General features: G+C 36.4%; 1 long non-coding RNA gene across 1 annotated transcript; it reads right to left on the bottom strand.

Moving 5' to 3' along the window:
• Nucleotides 1-951: 951 nt before the first annotated feature.
• LOC138809353 (uncharacterized) lies at nt 952-12,232 on the bottom strand. Its single transcript, XR_011366817.1, has 3 exons — nt 12,058-12,232; nt 2,766-2,857; nt 952-1,025 (listed from the first exon to the last, which is right to left on the bottom strand). It is a non-coding gene; the product is annotated as an uncharacterized lncRNA (long non-coding RNA).
• Between the last annotated feature and the right edge of the window lie 871 nt (nt 12,233-13,103).

The raw sequence follows: 13,103 nt of genomic DNA, 5'->3' as shown, positions 1-13,103 counted from the left end.
TGAATTATCTAGATTTTGTGAGAACATGTTTATGTATTATCTAGGTATTATGAGAATGATCGTTCATACATGTACCTATATGTTCATGCATGTGCATGCATAAATGTAGCAAAGCAAGGTTGTTGGATGAAAATGAGCAAATACTTTTTGATTCTATTATAGTTCCATATGAGCATTTGGGATCTCACAGTAGTTCTCAAAATTTCTAAAAATCATTAGGCATATAATTTGGGGAGATGGATTGCAACCATCAAATTCTTATTCAAGAGGAACTAAGGCTTATTTGCATATTACTAGGCACATAATAGGAAATCTGGATATGCAAATTTAGTGCTTCATATTTTGGCCTTGTTTCTGGGTTTTTCTGGGTTTAATTGCCCTAAACGATTTTAAAAAGTTCAAAACATGGAAGACTTCTTTTACAATCAGCACACAGACAACAAAACTTGCAAGTACTGACAAGAGTCAATGGTTGTGACACTGTTTACATTATGTGAAACATTTGTATCGTTAGCCAGGAAAATTTTATTTTCTCTTTCTTACATTTTTCATTTCTTACCCTCTAAATTTTTACACTAATCACTATATTTTTATGAGGTGACACAGATAGGTATCGATTAAATTACAGTGGAATAAATACAAATTCGAGTATGTGAGATCCCCTGAAGATTATTGTGAGAGTAAGTTTATGAATGCAAGTGATGGCATCCAAAGGAACCTATGTCTGTGCCTGGGCTGAAGTGTGCCCCTCCACCAACTTTACTTTTTCAGCCCTCATCCCTCTTATCCAGGAATATGATACTTACAATAGAGATTTTGCACCAAGGAAAAAGTTAAAATGAGGCCTTTAGGGCATAACACAGTGAAAATAAACTATGATCCTTTATTGACAAGGAAATATAGTAGAGAAACAAGCCCAAGGAATAACAGTAGCAGGAAAACAAGTGCAGGGGAGGAGATAGGACCCCCATGGAAGGGAGGGGAGGATGCTTCCAACACCAGCATCAGCTTGACTTCCAGCCTCTCTAAGTGTGAGAATAAACAAATAATTCTGTTATAGTTCACCTTGTGTGTGGTATTTCATTTGAAAGCCTTAGCAAAGGAATGTAAAGCTTACAATGCTTTTTCTTAATGAGTTTTTTTTATTGTGAAAATACTGTACAGAAGGGTTACAGTTCCATGAGCAAGGTAATGACTACATTTCTTATCAAGCATTGTTGCCTCCTCCTTTGTTTCCCCTACCATCCCTTCCCTCCCACCCCACAACTCCAGTCCCCCCATCCCCCCACTCCACCCCCAGCCTAAATTGTAGTTTGTTTTTCAACATAGTGTCTTCTAGTTCTCATTGTTACAATGGGTCCACCTGTAACCCTATTAAAAATTTTGTTTTTATTCCCTTCCCCTCCCCAAATTATGCTAACATCAAATACAGTGAAAACAGGGGTTATACCATTTGGGAGGGGCATACAAAGCAACAAAAAAATCACCTTATAAATATGTTAGAAACAACAGCAAAAAAGAAAAACCACTTGAGTCCTTATCATGGGGTACATTTTGCCTAACATCAAATTATCTGTTCTTTTCTGCCTGTCTCCGAAATATACTAGCTATTGCAAATGAGGGAAACCATGGGACCTATGGTTCTTTGCGCCTGACTTACTACAATTAGGAAAGTAGTATGGAGGTTCCTCAAAAGACTCCACATAGAGCTTCCCAATGACCCAGCAATTCCACTTTTGGGCATTTACCCGAATGATCACAAACAAGACCATACTAAAGCTACTAGCACATCTATGTTTACTGCAGCATTATTTAACATAGATAAAATATGGAACCAACCAGATGCCCCTCAGTAGATGAATGGGTCAAGAAAATGTGATATATACACACAATGGAATTCTATGCCTCCATCAGAAAGAATGGCATTGACCCATTTGTTTTTATTATATGTTTTTCTTGTCACTAATCCTTGAGGAATCACAAACCAGTTTAAAGTAGAAGCTGTTATTTGAAATGAAAAGTATACTAAAAATCAATATGCTATCTAGTTACTGATACATGGTACAAAGTGTAGAAGAGTTAATTGTGCCAGAAATCCCTGCATACATTTCTTTCCTCATTTTAAGAAGAGAGAAAAAGCATAATGTAGTTTCCAGGCAGACCTTACTGCCCCTTTCTAAAACTAATCCATATAATAGATACATTTTAATCAAGATAATATCCTTTTATAGCACAGAAGTACAAGCTGAAATGCTTTACTGTTTTTTAGTCTTTTAAAAATTAGTCTCAGATTGACTCTCTCCAACAGTAATGCTTCTCTTCAGTTAGAACAAAAGTCCCACTGGCACTAATTTGATTTCCTTCTGAGCTGTTACTGCAAAGACACCTACTAGTGCTCTTATACCTAAGATACTTTTCTCCAGAAGTTTTCGTCTTTTTTTTTTTTTTTTTTTTTTTTTTGGTACTAGGGATCGAATCCAGGACGTTGCACTTGCTAGGCAAGCACTTTGCCCCTGAGCTACATCCCAGCCCTTCCAGAAGTTTTTGAAAACTGAGTCATTCTTTCATTCTTTTAAAATGGAGTCATATATATATATATATATATATATATATATATATATATATATATACATGCAAAATATACAGAGAATGTCTGTCAATTCTTTACCATATTTGTTACAATTAAACTTCTTCATTTTCAGTACAAGCAACTCACTGAAATACTGTATCAAGAAAGAATGATCTCTATTATAATTCCAGCTTACTGTGAAGTGTGTGCTTCTTGTCTTCCATGGCTGAAATTGCCGGGTAACTGCTGTGGAAAACCGTCAGAGACATCTTGGACAATGTAAATTTCCTACCAAGTAATGAAATCAATCAATGAATGGAGAGTCAAAATATAAAATAATCATAATAAAAACATCATGTATGTGTAGTATGCAAGAGTTCTCAAGCACAGAACATTTCAACTTTGTTGATTTCCCTTTCTCTTTTCCACAGCTAAATGTTTCCTATTATTCACTTGCTTTAAGGAAAAATAAATGTGGAGGATAATATTCCCTTCAATGAATCATCTTTTCAAAAGTGAAGAGAATGGGGTGAAATCTCCTGATTTCCTAAGTACACCCATGAAACTGTAATCGCAAAGTCGATGAAACAAGTAGCATGGTTTAGGATGAACCAAGTCAGAGCCAGGTGAATTATATTTGTACATGTCACTCTGAAAATCCCTTGTTCAAGACAAGCAAGTGATGCAAATAAAAATATGAGGGAAGGAAAGGCTATTGAAACTTAGAGAAAGTGTCATGGATTTGGGGAGCACATTTGTTGAAGAAAACTTATGATTGAAGCCATATTAAAATAAGAGGAGGAGGAGGAAAAGGAAAGAATATAGAGGAGGAGGTGGAAGAGGAGGAGGAGGAGGAAGAGGAAGAGAAGGAAGAGGAGGAGAAGGAAGAGAAGGAGGAGGAGAAGGAGGAGGAGGAGGAGGAGGAGGAGGAGGAGGAGGAGGAGAAAGATGTATACTAGTTTCTAGTTTTAGTCTCATATATTCCTGTAACTTCTTATTTGTCCATAGCCACATGTTCTAAATCAGAAACCACTTAAATGAATCAAAAGTTATTATATATGATATGCTATAAAAATAATTCAAAGAACATGATTATGGTGAAGAGTTATAAGGAATACAACAAACATAGCCAGGAAAATGCAAACAATAGAAATAAAATGTGAAGACAGTTCACTTGGTTAAAATGATTTGTATATGTGCCCAGTATTGTTAGGTGGAAGCTGGGAGAAAAGGCAAGAATTCAGTGAAGAAAAGGAAATATGATGTAAGAAAAGAGCACTTAATGCTTTGGTAACAACTTAGGAAGAAAGATAGGCTAGGGTGAAGACAATTATAAACTCTAATAGTAGACAAAAATAGTCTTCTATCTGAGCTCTGGTTGCTCACACCAGTAATACTAGCTAGTAAAGAAATTGAGATCTGAGGATTGTAGTGTAAAGCCAGCAGAAAACTCCACAAAACTCTAATTTCCAAATAACCAGCAAAAAGCTGGAAGTAGATTTGTGGCTTAAGTGACAACATTGAACAAAAAAGCTCAGAGATAGCACCCAGGCCTTGAGTTCATGCCCCAAAGACAGGTCCACGTATACACACACACACACACACACACACACACACAAAACTAGTTTTGTATAGAGTTCTTTTTCTCCGAATTTCTAATGCAGATGGTTTAATAAAGAAAAACAAAGACAACAAGCTAGTCTTCAGTAGGTAGCAACTAACTTTTTGATTTATACACTGAGAATGGTTTTCTCTGAGGACATTACAGATGAACAGAGCACAGTTTTCCTGCTAATCCAGTATGATTACAGCTTTCCCAAAAGTTGAAATGGTCTGTAAGAGGTTAAAATTATCTCAAAAATGAAAATTCATCGAAAATAAAAAAAGAAAAATGCCATATAATTTGAAAGCTGGATATTTGCTTTTTGATCAACAAAAAGGAAATATTTAAAAATAATTATATAAACCACATGTAGTCAAATATGACACTAGAAAATGTATAGATGGGAACAATAAACATTTAAATAAGTATATATATAATTTTTCTCAATGATTGAGTATTGGTTTTATTTATTTATATATTTATTTTCTGAAGCACACTTTTCATTTGTTTTTTTTTCAATTCTATATGTCAGTTTATGAGTCCATTGATATTGATCAATGTCACTGCTTCCACTCTTAAATCCTTCTGAAATATTTATATACATATAAAATATGACATTTGTAATAAGTTGATCCATTTTTTATGGTACTTATTGCTAAATGTATTATGCATTATTTTATATTACTGTACAATTAAGTTGTGGATTTAGTCTAATTTCCTATAATAATAATAATAATTATTATTATTATTTAATTATTATTATCATTAATATAATAATTATTATAATATATTATTATTATTATTATTATTATTATTATTATTATTATTATTATTATTATTATTATTATTATTATTATTATTATTATTGTCATTTGAGGGGCATGAACTCTGGGCCTGGGCACTGTCCCTGTGCTCTTCAGCTCAAGGTGAGCGCTCTACCGCTTGAACCATAGTTTCACTTCTGGTTTTCTAGTGGTTTGTTGGAGAAAGAGTCTCATGGATTTTCCTTCACACACTGTCACACACACATCCCACATTCCACACTATTGCCTGGGGAATTCCCTTATCTGTTAATACTCAGTACCCATGATGGCCTGATCCACGTGTATTTCTTTTGTACCATTAATCATTTCTGTCTAGGAAATGGAAGACATATTCACTTATATTTTGTTTAAGAACACTGACACACACACACTTACATATATACTACCTATAACATATATTTGATACATAGATCTCTTCTTTTCACAGAGAATTCAAGATGTATAAAACCTGGAAGAAATAATCTGTTAAGGCACAGGAAGAAATTTGGCTGGGGAAACTTAAAAGTTTATAGTTTGGAGAACTTTACAGCCAATAATGTTAATGTGTGTGTTAATGTTAATTTTAGGTGTGATGTCAATACGATAAAAATTAAATGTTGTTTTTTTTTTTTTTGACTAATAGTTACTCTGGAAGTGGCTAATAGGACTAGGGAAACAATTCAGAGACTACTTGAAAAGTAAATAATTTAAAGGATACAAGAAGTTGTTCCAAGCTGGGCCCTGGTGGCTCACGCCTGTAATCCTAGCTACTCAGGAGGCTGAGATCTGAGGATTGCGGTTCAAAGCCAGCCCGGGCAGGAGAGACCGTGAGACTCCTTTCTCCAATAAGCCACCAGAAAACCGGAAGTGGCACTGTAGCTCAAGTGGTAGAGCGCTCGCTTTGAGCTGAAGTGCTGAGGGACAGCGCCCAGGCCAAGAGTTCAAGCCCCACAACCGACAAAAAAAAAAAAAAAGAACTTGTTCCAGGTTTATTAATTTAAATTGAGACTGTGGTTAAAGATTATTATTGTCCAGGATATTATTATACTAACTGAATATAACCGCATGTTTATTGAGAAATATTCCTTTGACAAAATTTTGTCAACTTTCCATTGTGTTTTTCTTTTTGCTCAACTTTTAATAGTGGCCTCGAGATCTTTTCCCAAAGGTAGTTTTTATTTGTAATATTTCTTCTTTTTTCTTTTTCACAATTTAATTTCATGTTTGTCTACAGAAAAAAAAAACCTCCATTTTTGTCATTGATTACTTCAGATGAATCTAAATTAGACTGGCTCATACTCAGTTAATTTAGCTAAAAACTATGAAAAAATCTATGAGAAAGGGCTGTTTATTAAGTAAGAAAAATGACAGAATATTTGTGATGCTTGGCAGTGATTTCTCATTTAATTCCACAAGCAAAGTTCTAAGCATTGCACAGATTTTCATTCATTTTGCATGCATTTAAAATAAGCAGATTTGGAATCAGTTCAGAGAAAGGCAGAACTGAATGAAAAAAAGTTCTCAGAATTTGATACTTCCGTGGTAATTGAATGGAGTGTATAAACAGAGGTTATCAAAACACATAGCAAACTGTGACATTAAAATGATAACCTCACCACAATTTTTTTTGTCTGTTGTGGGGCCTGAACTCAAGGCTAGAGCTACCACTTGAGCCACAGCATCACTTCCGGCTTTTTCTGCTTATGTGGTGCTGAGGAATCAAACCCAGGTCCGCATGCATGCATGCAAGGCAAGCGCTCTACCACTGAGTCACCTTCCCAGCCACTCACCACAAGATTTTTATAAGAAGGAAATTAAAATATAGAAGTTCAAATATGTAAGGAATATTTGATATATGAGCTTGTAGCATAATCATTTACACAGTCATAATTAAAATAAAAAGATTCATAAAATATAGCAAAATTCATAACATAATAGATTCATAAAAATATCAGTAGATAATTACAGATTCAGTTAGTAAATAATTTTTAATTTTAGTGACTTCATTTGCTACTTATATATATATATATATATATATATATATATATGTTCAAGTTCTTTTTTCTTTTTCCTTCTTTCTTTCATTCTTTACTTCATTCCTTCGTTCCTTCTTTCCTCCCTCCCTCCCTCCCTTCCTCCCTCCCTCTCTCTCTCCCTTTCTTTGTTTCTTTCTCTCTTTCTTTGTTTCTTTCCTTCTTTCTATCTTTCTTTCTTTCTCTCTATATCTTCTTTCTTTTTTTTTCATTCTGGTGCCTGTCAGGTCGTGGTGGTTTTGCTTAGTTTTTTCACTCAAGGCTAACATTCTACCACTTGAGACAAACCTCCACTTTCAGCATTTTGCTGATTAATTGCAGATAAGACAGTGATGGATTTTTCTGTCCAGGCTGAATTTGAACCAGGATCCTCAGATCTCAACTTCCTGAGTAGCTAAGATTACAATTTTTAGATACCAGCTCCCAGCTTATTATCTTCACTTGTAGACACCATGGAATTATTAAGAGGGCTAATTTACCTACAATATATAGAAGCATATTTTAATTCCAAAAGCATAGTATAGGGTAGGAGTCTGAAATACGAATGTTAATAATAACAGGATAGCATTTGTGTGTTGAATATACCTAAATAAATGACAGTTAAATGAAAAAAATTAGGCATGCAATGCATCTAAATATTTCAATGCTATATTGTCTAGGTAGTATCTATTTGGGCTTTGGTACAAGTCATACATGCACTATGATATTTCCATTTCCCTCCTAGTTATACTTTCTCTAAAAGCAAGTTACTACTACATGAGTTGATTTTATTAGCAAGTTAGGAGCTTTCCCTTGGCAATTTGCAAAGTTCCAGTCTTGTGAACTGTTTTATAAAAATATGGCATTCTTATGAAAGAAAATTGTGAACAGAATATAATAAATCACTATAACAGTAAAGGCAGGACAAAAGTATATAATATAAGGCAATGCAAGTTTATATTTAGTATCAAGCCATTGACTCCCATTACAATTTGTGTCACTAATTTTCTTTTTTTCTTTTTTCCTTTTTTATTGTGAAAATACTATACAGAAGGGTTACAATTAAAAACTTGAAAAAGGAAATCAAAACAGAACTTAGAAAGTGGCAAAAACTCCCATGCTCCTGGATTGGAAAGATCAACATCGTGAAAATGGCAATACTTCCCAAGGCTATCTACAAATTCAATGCGATACCTGTCAAAATTCCAACCTCATTTTTCAAGGAAATCGAAGAGGCAATCCAAAAATTTACATGGAACAATAAAAGACCCCGAATAGCAAAAACGCTCCTCAATAGAAAGAACAGTGCTGGAGAAATATCAATACCAAATTTCAAACTCTACTATAAAGCCATAGTAATCAAAACAGCTTGGTACTGGCACAAGAACAGACCTCAGGACCAATGAAATAGAATTGAAAACCCAGAAATCTTATTCTGCCTGACTCAGGATGCCTTTGGGATTTAAAAAGTTGTGCCTTATTTTTTGAATTCACATCTTGAGATGCAAATAACCTCTTCTATTTTTGGCTGCCTCGAAACTAAATATATTTCTCCCTCATTCATCTATCCATTAAGTGTATAATCCAATTATTTCCTTGCTGTATATATTTCATATCAACTATTATACATATATGCAACAGTAGCAGAAATGGTTCGTGCATATTAAGGATTGATTCCCAGGAAAATTTATCAAGCAGCTCCTTCAAACCTGATTGCACATAATTTTGTCTTATCTTCCTAATGTCAATTTTTTGAAGATAATTTAACTGGAATGAGAAGTTTTGTCGGAGAAAAACCCTGCTAGAAAGGTTGAAAGCTGGTGCTAGTGACTCACGCTTATAATCATAACTACTCTGGAGGCTAGGAACAGAGAATCATGATTCCAAGTCAGTCTAATCAGAAACTCTTATCTTCAATTAACCAGCAAAGAAGCCAGTAGAGCTGTGGTTCAAGTGGTAGACTACATTTTCCAAAATATTTTTTTACCTTCCTTGTATGGCTTTATTGGCTATAAGTATATAGTTCAAAAGTAACAGATACAATTGGAGTTCTTTTTGGTTTCTGAAGGGAGTGAAAATAAATAATCTGTAAGATACCTTGTCAACCATCTGTACTTATAATGTAAAATCTGATATCATGATAACATTTCAGCAAAAATGAGGTAATAATATTTAGTCCTAATTAATGGGAATTTTCATGACAATATCTGTTGTTCATATAAAATCTATAGAAAGGTATAAGATTTCATTTTCCAGAATTAATTGCTCCTAAAAAATGAAAAAGATGGCACCAAAATGGGTTATACTCACGAGTTGACATTGACTTTAAATTGTACGTTACTTAAACATAATAAAAATGAAAAAAATACAAAACAAAGAAAAAAATACAAAAGCAATTTATGTTATATATAATCATAAATTACAAAAATGGAAAATGCTAAATAACAGACTCTCAAAACACGATGGTTTACCCTCAGAAACAAGTTGGAAAGCAATCGCTAGACAGTCAGGAGTGTTTTCACCCCGCTCATTTCAATTGCATTATTTAGCGGCTTGATTCCTATTAACAAAAGGGACACTCACACAGCACGGGTTTAGGCCAGGTCACGTTCACATGCTTCGATTCTCACGTCCAGCACCCATGGCAGGGTGTCGGGGTAGGATATGGAGGGGAATCCATGGCACTGGGGTGCTGACCGATGTGTGGGATACCTCTCAACTCAGCCCCTAAATCCAATAGCTAGAATGGGATCTTTTGGACAATCCCACTGGTATTTAGCCCAACCACGTTGTGCTGCTCAACCTCCAGATGAGGGCCATCCCAGGTCTGAGAGGAGCCCTGGAAATGTGAAGTCTCTGTTGGTGGAGAGCTAGTGAGCCCCATCAAGAAGGCAGATAGCAGCCAAGATTACAAATGCAAGAATGGCCTCTGTCTTCTGAAGCCTCAGAGGTCAGGAAGGAGACCTCTCTAAAGGCATAACAGATTTGAAGCCATGTCACCAATGAGCCATCATATGTATTACTGGCTGGCTGTTGTTTTAATAAAGAAAAAGAAAAGAACCAAGGATATCTAATTGGCGCAAACCACTCTCTCCACCCACCTCAGGGCAGCTGATAACTTTGTGTTTGAACCACGGTGATTGTGTTTGAGAAACACTTGATTTATGGATCAGTAGCAACAGAGACATAGGTACAAAGTACTAGGCTGCTGTGAGAGAGAGAGTATGGGAGCAGAGGCATGGAGTACAAGGAAAACTCATAGCCTGTGCCCAGTATCTCTCTTCCCCCCTCTCTCACACACACATACACACACACACGTTTGCATGCATAGCACATTTTCACACCCCAGAACACAAGACTGACTTCCATTTCTCTCTGCCCAGTCCGCATCTTCATGCCAGCGTTCAGGGCAGCAGGCCATAGGCCATTGGACCTAGATAAAAATCCCAGCATTCCTTTGACCTCACCCCCAAAATAAAGCCACTCCTGCATCTGGGAACAACTGGCACCCTGGCTCCCACTTCAGTTTCTTTTTCATATTTAAAATTCTACTATGGGAACGGTATGATGGATATCCAGAGATCAAACAGCCCCAACTTTTGAGCCAGGCTCTGCTGAGATGGTGTTGATTGAGACAAGAATTTGCAGCGAAGATTTTCCTGTGATATGGAGTTTTTCTGCAAGGTTTACTGCTGTCCTTTCCATGTACATAAATACAGTCTTTTCCAAGGTTCTGCCTGAACTTACTTTGTAATGCCGTTGTTGGGACTTAGAGATGAGCAGAGCCAGATGAGAACTATAAACAATTATTAGACTGCCTTTACAAAAAAAGAAAATGTGCATTACAGTATAAGCAAATCAGCAAATGTACTTTAAAATTGGAGAAGGAAAAACTTTCTAATGAGGTTTCCACTGGCCCTTCACTTGTATAGTCATTATAGAAACTATATCATTTAATCTTTAATTCTTAGTAGCATATGTTAGCTCCCTAGAAGGTTTATTTATACATATACATGTATGCATGCAATGAACTTCAGTTTCACAAGGGAGTGGTATTGATTCATATCCTCAATTTTTTATAGTTTCTTGAGGAAACTACATATATTTCCATGAAATGACATTCTCATGAATTGTGTATAAGTGTTCGATTTATTTCATTTTGCTAGTATTTCTTATTTGTGCTCTTGATGATAGACATTGTCACTGGAATGTGATAAAATTCAACCTCTTTTGGCTTTACGTTTCCTTTGTGCCAAGGATGTTGAACACCTATTTTTGTTTTTTGTTTTTTGTTTGTTTTTTTGTTTTGGTCGGTCATGAGATTTGAACTCTGGGCCTGGGCGCTGTCCCTCAGCTCTTCAGCTCAAGAAGAGTGCTCTACCAGTTGAGCCACAGTGCCACTTCCGGTTTTCTGGTGGTTTATTGGAGATAGGAGTCTCACAGTCTCTCCTGCCCGGGCTGGCTTTGAACCGCGATCCTCAGATCTCAGCCTCCTGAGTAGCTAAGATTACAGGCGTGAGCCACCAGCACCCTGCTGAACACCTATTTTTGTATTTTCATCAGCCCCTTTTACTTCTTGATTTGAGGAGCATCTTTACCTTTGCTTGAGGTATGGGCTTTGTCTACAGGAGGAAGAAGATACAGGATGGTGTGTTGTTTCTAAGCTCCATTTTAGCCCATGGCTCAGAGATGAGCCCTTTCACAACCTATTCTCATGACAGTGAAAGGAGGGCATGGAACATTCATACAAAGTTAGAGCTGATGACTCCTTTTTATCCCTTAATTCCTCCTTAGATGTTATCCTTAGTACCTATTTGGGTTTCCTATAATGTCACTGACAAGGCAGAAAAGGGACTTAGATTTTGTTGTGCTAGTCTTTGAACTGATAGCAACAATCACTGATGCCAGCAACCATAGGGTGATGAGGGAGAATGAGGCCTTCTTTTGGTGTCAGGTTCTCTTCTATCTCCCTTAAGTGTCATCGGCTCCATCTTTGATGCATAGCTGGATTGAATACTCAGAGGCCTAACAATCCCCACAGTATACCTGCTCCAAAATCTCCTTACTCACCTGATATTCTATAAGCCTAAGTCAGACCTGAAATGCTGTGTCCACCTTCTACTAGTCCAGATGGAGTTCCAAGAGCCCTACAAAGCCAAGCATGATGGTTCAGATTCTGGAGCTGGCCAGGATATTTGGGCATGGATGATGCAGGGCACCACTAGGAAGAGGCTTCAACACTGTTGTTGATCCAGGAGTAACTAAGAGCCTGAAATCCAAAAGAGTGATTTTGAAGAGTTTTCTCTATGAAAGGTTGCAGATTGAGTATTATGAGTCTTTTCTTTGTCTTTTCAAAGACTCAGGAAATAGCCATAATGTTAGCACCATGTCACCTTATGTAGCCCTATCCACAACACAGTATACACTCTCAATGCAAAGATAGAGCTGGATTTAGCTCCATCACTGACACTGACACTTATCCTAGTGGGAAAACCATGATCAGTGACATCTTCACACTCATTTTGATGTCCAGTCAACTGAGGTATTCATATTCTCATGCAGACAAAAAGAAATTTTAGACTCTTTCTGGTGCCCACTCTAGTGGGAACACTAGCATGAGTTCAAGAGCTAAAGCCAGAGCCAGCTGTAGCACCTTGTCTTGGCTGACAGGCTGAAACTGTGCAATTAATGTAGTGCACTAATCATCCACAGTACCTGTTTGATAGCCAAAGCAGATTTTCTGACTTTATTTATTATCTGAAACCAATCCAACACTAGTTCTGTCAGAAGAAGCTTATGGGCTGAGTAAGGAGAAGCCTCATCATTTGTCTTGCTGCCCCTATCTAATATCACATATTAGTTTATATGGTGAAGGACAAGACAGGGAACGATGGGTCAGAGATTCCTCTTATTCTTGTGTCCTCTTACTTTGTCTAGGATGAGTTTCCTTTGAAAATGTTTTTAGTGATACTATAAAGGTGATTCACAGAGGTGTTACAAGTACACAAGTTAGGACAAATACTGAAAGATTAAACATTAAAGTAGAGAGATGAGACCTTTTTCACTCCCAGTAGCTGTCAACAGTCAAGCACAGGAACAGAGCCAGGCAACCACTC

The sequence above is a fragment of the Dipodomys merriami genome, unplaced genomic scaffold, assembly GCF_024711535.1.
Source record: "Dipodomys merriami isolate MVZ:Mamm:240054 unplaced genomic scaffold, mDipMer1.0.p SCAF_494, whole genome shotgun sequence".
Taxonomy (NCBI): domain Eukaryota; kingdom Metazoa; phylum Chordata; class Mammalia; order Rodentia; family Heteromyidae; genus Dipodomys; species Dipodomys merriami.
Note: the sequence above shows the minus strand (reverse complement) of the source record. Positions and strands in the feature narration are given on the sequence as shown.